This window comes from Rhipicephalus sanguineus, chromosome 7 (assembly GCF_013339695.2).
Source record: "Rhipicephalus sanguineus isolate Rsan-2018 chromosome 7, BIME_Rsan_1.4, whole genome shotgun sequence".
Lineage (NCBI taxonomy): Eukaryota > Metazoa > Arthropoda > Arachnida > Ixodida > Ixodidae > Rhipicephalus > Rhipicephalus sanguineus.
Window position 1 is genome coordinate 77,463,372 of NC_051182.1, and position 6,000 is coordinate 77,469,371.

The following is a 6,000-nucleotide window of genomic DNA, read 5'->3' on the forward strand; positions in this document are numbered from 1 at the left end:
CTTGAGCAACTGATTGAAATAAAAATATTTCCAACGTGATCACATGAAAAGCAGGGCTACCGATTCCTATGAAGCCGAAGGCGATTAAGATAAGACAGCGTCGTCCAGTCTACTTGCAGTCACGTAGTTGTTCAAGAAAGAGCAACAATGCAGGTAACAAACATGAGAGTTCTCGAAGAGGGTGGGCGGATAAATGATATGCTGCTGGAGTACAGTTTGAGTCCAGATCAGATGAACGTACAGATCCTTTCAATGCACTTAGCCGACGCACATAGTTAATATAAGCACAGCAAAGCCCTTTAAAGGGCGATTTTTGTTTCCTTTCTTTTTTTTAATAGTGTCTTTTTTGGTGAATTTCGGGGTGCTTTCAATATTGTACAACGGGGAATTGCAACGGCATATTTTTAGGCACGAAGGATAATTTTGAAGACGAGGGCATATATGGCAATCTCTTGGGGATACTCGTGGGAGGTATATATGGAAATGCGTACCGGAATAAAGGAAGCGCAAACACTAGAAGAGGATAGCGCAGAAAAGGCGAACACAGCAAAGAGAAGCAGACAAGAGACTGTCGCAAGTATGTTGTCGTCTTCCCTTTTATGTGTTCGTCGCTTTTTTTTTTTTGCGCTCTCCTCTACTAGTGTTCGTGAATAGCCAACTAACCCAACAGTGTGTTCTGCAAAAGAGCTAAGACGAGACGCCAGTTTCTGTTTCGTGATCTTTCCGTGGTTCTCGCGCGTTTTTTGTTGCGATAGCAATTATATGGACAGTGTCGGCTGGTTTTTAGCCGTCGCCACCGTCATGCACCGTACATATATATATATATACATATATATATATATATATATATATATATATATATATATTGTAACGAAGAGGAAGTACTCTGGCGCAGAGGCAGCATCATCGAGTGTGCAGCAGAGGCTCGAGCTAGCGAACTGCTCTCGGTGCATTGCGCGACCAGCGACCAGCTACACACTAAATATATCGCCTTTATATTTGGTGGAGGTGCGGGGTAACGTTCCCTCTACCGTCCCCCTACCATCCTGGATCTCCGTTCTCGGCGGCTACCTTCTGCTATGCCGGACGCCAACCAGCAGACGCTTCCATCGCCACCTGCCACCTGTTCTGGCACTGTTCCGCAGCGAGAGCCTCCAATCTTCAGCGGAACAGACGACAACGACGTTGAAGATTGGCTGTCGACCTACGAACGGGTGAGCGCTCTAAACAAATGGACGGACGCGCACAAGTTGACACGCCTGTCGTTCTATCTCGTGGGCGTGGCCAGTCTTTGGTTCAAGAACCACGAGGGAGACGTCAGAACATGGCCGCTGTTCAAAACGTCAATCACGGCAGTATTCGACCGACCCGCCGTCCGAAAACTCCGAGCCGAGCAGCGTTTGCGCACACGCGCACAAGAGAAAGGTGAAACGTTCACCAGCTATATCGAAGACGTTGTTGACCTGTGCAGACGCGTGACCGCTGCCATGACGGAAACTGACAAAATCAAGCACATAATGAAAGGGATTGATAGTGACGCTTTTCAGATGCTGCTGGCGAAGAACCCGATCACAGTCAACGACGTTATTAGCTTGTGCCAGAGCTGTGATGAATTGCGGAAGCAGCGAGCTCTGACAAGACGTCCTCCCGCACACGATTTGGCATCACTGTCGAGTCTGACCAACGGCCACGACAACGCGTCGCTGATAGCTGAAATCAAAGCCTTTGTCCGCGGAGAAGTCGCGAGACAGCTCTCTCTGGTGCCCTTCACTCAGGAACCTACCACGACACTACCATCGTCCCTCCGTGGCGCCATTCAAGGAGAGGTCGCCGAGGCGCTGCCAGCTGCCCGCGAGCAAAACCTTGTGGCTGCTCCACTCACATACGCTGCGGTTGCTGCCATGCCCACTCGCAAAGCACCTGCACCACCATTCCAGCATCATCTGAACTACCACCCACCTCCTGTTCACTGGGCCAGTACAGCCGCCGCCAACCCGTGGCGCACGCTCGACAATCGTCCGATATGCTTCGCATGTAGATGCCCCGGACACGTCGCAAGGTACTGCCGCCGCCGGGTTCAAGCCACTGATGACAACCCCCGAGAGCCCTACTTCCAATTTGACTCAAACTCGCATTACGCTCCCTCCGCAGCAGCGCAAGCTCGCTACCAGGCTGATCGCCGCGCCAGAATGGAACATCTTCGCTCGCCCTCTCCCCGCCGCCGCTCGCTTTCTCCTATGCGTCGACGGCCCGCACCTACCGGCGAGGGTCCCCGATGAGGTGTCTTCTACGGCCGTCTGTGAACTGGGTGCCCTCTCCACGCCTGACCTAGCATCTACAGATATATTTCGACCATTCATCGCCGAAGATTTGGCACCTTCGCAGCGATCACAGCTTCTCACCATCCTTCACCACTACCGCCCTTATTTCGACGTTGCACAAACATCTCTAGGTCGTGCCGTAGCAGTCGAACACCACATCAACACTGGTTCTCACTCACCGCTGCGGCAACGTCCATATCGCGTATCTGCTACGCGTAACGCCGCGTCATTGCCGACCATGTCGATGACATGCTCCGCCGAGGTGTCATTCGACCTTCACAGAGCCCATGGGCGTCTCCGGTAGTACTCGTCACAAAGAAAGACGGTTCTATCCGTTTTTGTGTCGATTTCCGGCGATTGAACAAGATCCCGCTGAAGGATGCCTATCCACTACCGCGCATTGACGATGCTCTGGACTGTTTACAGGGTGCCGAATTCTTTTCCTCGTTAGATTTGCTGTCAGGCTACTGGCAGGTGCCGATGGCGGAGGCCGATCGCCCAAAAACCGCTTTTGTTACGGCAGACGGATTGTATGAATTCACCGTCATGCCTTTCGGTCTTTGTAACGCGCCTGCTACGTTCGAAAGAATGATGGACAACGTTCTGCGTGGTCTCAAATGGAAGATCTGCCTGTGCTACCTCGATGACATCGTGGTCTTCGCCCCTGACTTCGAAACACACTTGCGCCGCCTTCAGCACGTCCTTACTTGCTTGACCAACGCCGGTTTGCAATTAAACCTTAAAAAATGTCGATTTGCCATGCGTCAACTCACCATTCTAGGCCACGTTGTATCCAAGGACGGCATTCTCCCGGATCCCGAGAAATCACGCACTGTTACTGCGTTTCCTAAACCTACTACAATCAAAGAGCTGCGCTGTTTCATTGGCTTATGCTCTTTTTTCCGGCGATTCGTCCGAAACTTTGCGTCCATCATATCACCTCTCACACAACTCCTCGGCGACAGTAAAGATCTTTCATCGTGGTCCCCTGCCTGCGACGAAGCTTTCACCACCTTGCGACGGCTTCTCACGACGCCACCCATTCTTCGCCATTTTGTCCCGCAAGCTCCAACTGAGCTCCATACCGATGCCAGCGGTGTAGGCCTGGGTGCTGTGCTCGCACAGCGTCAACCTGGCCACACAGAATACTTTGTGGCATACGCGAGTCGCACACTTACCAAGGCAGAGACCAACTACAGCGTCACAGAAAAGGAGTGTTTGGCCATCGTATGGGCGCTTGGCAAGTTTCGCCCATATTTATATGGCATTTCTTTTAACGTCGTGACCGACCACCATGCGCTGTGCTGGCTTTCGACCCCTCTGGCCGCCTTGCTCGCTGGGCGTTGAAAATCCAAGACTATGACATACGCGTGATTTATCGTTCAGGACGGAAGCATGCTGACGCTGACGCGCTTTCTCGTTCCCCTCTCTCCCTGACAGCCACTGCTGACTCTGCATGTGAGAGCACATTGTCATCTCTTGACTTCGACAACATTGCTGTGGAGCAACGCAATGACCCGTGGACTGCGTCTCTTCTCGACCTTCTCTCCGACACCTCTAAAGTCCCAACATCGCGAACGCTCCGGCGCCAAGTACCGCACTTTGCAATTCGCGACAAGCTCCTCTATCGACGCAACTATGCACTAGAAGGTCGCAAGTGGCTGCTCGTCGTCCCGCGAGCCTTGAGGTCGGAGATCTGTTCCTCTTTTCACGCTGACCCACAGTGTGGCCACGCAGGAGTCCAAGACGTACGAAAGACTGCGACACCGTTACTACTGGCGTGACATGTATACCTTCGTCCGCAACTTCGTCCGCTATTGCCGCGAATGTCAGCGCCGAAAATCTCCACCGCACGTCTCCGCCGCTGAACTACAGCCTCTGCCATGCCCTTCCCAACCTTTCGATCGCGTCGGTATAGATTATTATGGGCCGCTTCCATGACTCCTACCGGCAACAGGTGGATACTAGTTGCAGTCGACCACTTAACACGCTATGCCGAGACTGCTGCTCTTCAAAGTGCTACAGCACAGGATGTCGCCACTTTCATAATGCGCCGTTTTGTGCTGCGTCATGGAGGTCCTCGAGAACTCCTCAGCGACCGTGGCCGTGCCTTCTTATCCGAGGTCGTTGAAAAACTGCTCGCTGAGTGTGCTATTGTACATCGCACGTGCACCGCTTATCATCAACAAACAAATCGTATTACAGAGCGCTTTAATAGAACTCTTGGTGACATGCTCGCTAAGTACGTCACACCTGATCACTCTAATTGGGACCTAGTTCTTCCAATTATAACCTACGCCTACAATACCGCGACGCAAGCTACGACTGGTTTTTCCCCTTTTTACCTGCTTTACGGTCGTCACCCTTCCCACACCATTGACACCATTCTGCCCTATCGACCAGACACGTCCGAATGCCCGCCGATCTTGGACGCCGCCAGACACGCAGAAGAGTGTCGCCAGCTGGCCCGCCGCTTTACCTCCGATGACCAGAACCGCCAAAAAGCAATCCACAACGCGCAGAATTCGACTCCCGTTTTTCTTCCGGGTGCCCTTGTGTTGCTTTCAGTGCCGCATCGCACACCAGGGCTCTCTTCCAAACTTCTTCCTAAGTACGATGGGCCATACAGCGTTTTCGAACAGACTTCTCCAGTGAACTACCTTCTTGAGCCTCTCACGCCGCCGTCTGACCTGCGACGTCGTAACCGCGAGGTTGTACACTTTCAGAGACTCAAGCCGTATCATGGTTCTACGGTCCCTGCAGACGACTAGTCGCCAGGATGGCTCCTTTTTTTTCAGGGGGGCAATTGTAACGAAGAGGAAGTACTCTGGGCTCGAGCTAGCGAGCTGCTCTCGGTGCATTGCGCGACCAGCGACCAGCTACACACTCAATAAATCGCCTTTATATATATATATATATATATTGTAAGGAAGAAGAGACAGAGACAGCCCCCTTGCTGCGGGCCGGCTGTTCTATTCTTCTAAGCTTCGTCCTTCTCTTCCTTGCACTACCCGATTCAGCGCGTGCGAGCGCCCAAAACACGGTGCCGTTCTTCGTCATTACATTCGGCCATGACTGCGAGCGGCCGCAGCTGCCGACTGTGTCTCTGGTGGGCGGCACTGGCTGAATCTTGGTGGTCGGTCCCGGCCACGCTCTGACTTGGTTTGGGGATCTGTCAGTGTGTTCTCTGGCGGGCGGAATTGGCTCTGTCGCTGTGGTCGGTCTCGTCCATAGTGCGACGTCTTCTGAAAACTTGTCGGCGACGTCTCTGGTGGGCGGACCCGACTGTTTCCGGATTGCCACAGGTCCACTTGACGCCGGTCGCGCCGCATATCTACGAACCGGGCAAGACAATGCGTATTCGCAACTCTTGAATGTCGGATCGTGTGGAGTTGGTCGCGCTGTTCGCGGTGGGTCGAGCTGGGTCGTTGTGCTCTCCTACCCATGTGGGACGAAGTGCGAGAGAGTTTCCGAGCTGATTCTTGATGCAGCTCATGCTCTTGTGGTAGTTTTGCCGTCATGTTCCCCAAAGTGCTCGAGGTGGCTGTCCTTGCCAAAGGGTCGCAAACATTTGAGCCGTACTGGTCAGAAGCCGTGTCATTAGCTTCAGACATGTCCTGAACTGGCAAGTCTTTGGCGTCAACGAACCCAGCTGGGATAAGCAGCTCAGCTTGCTTTA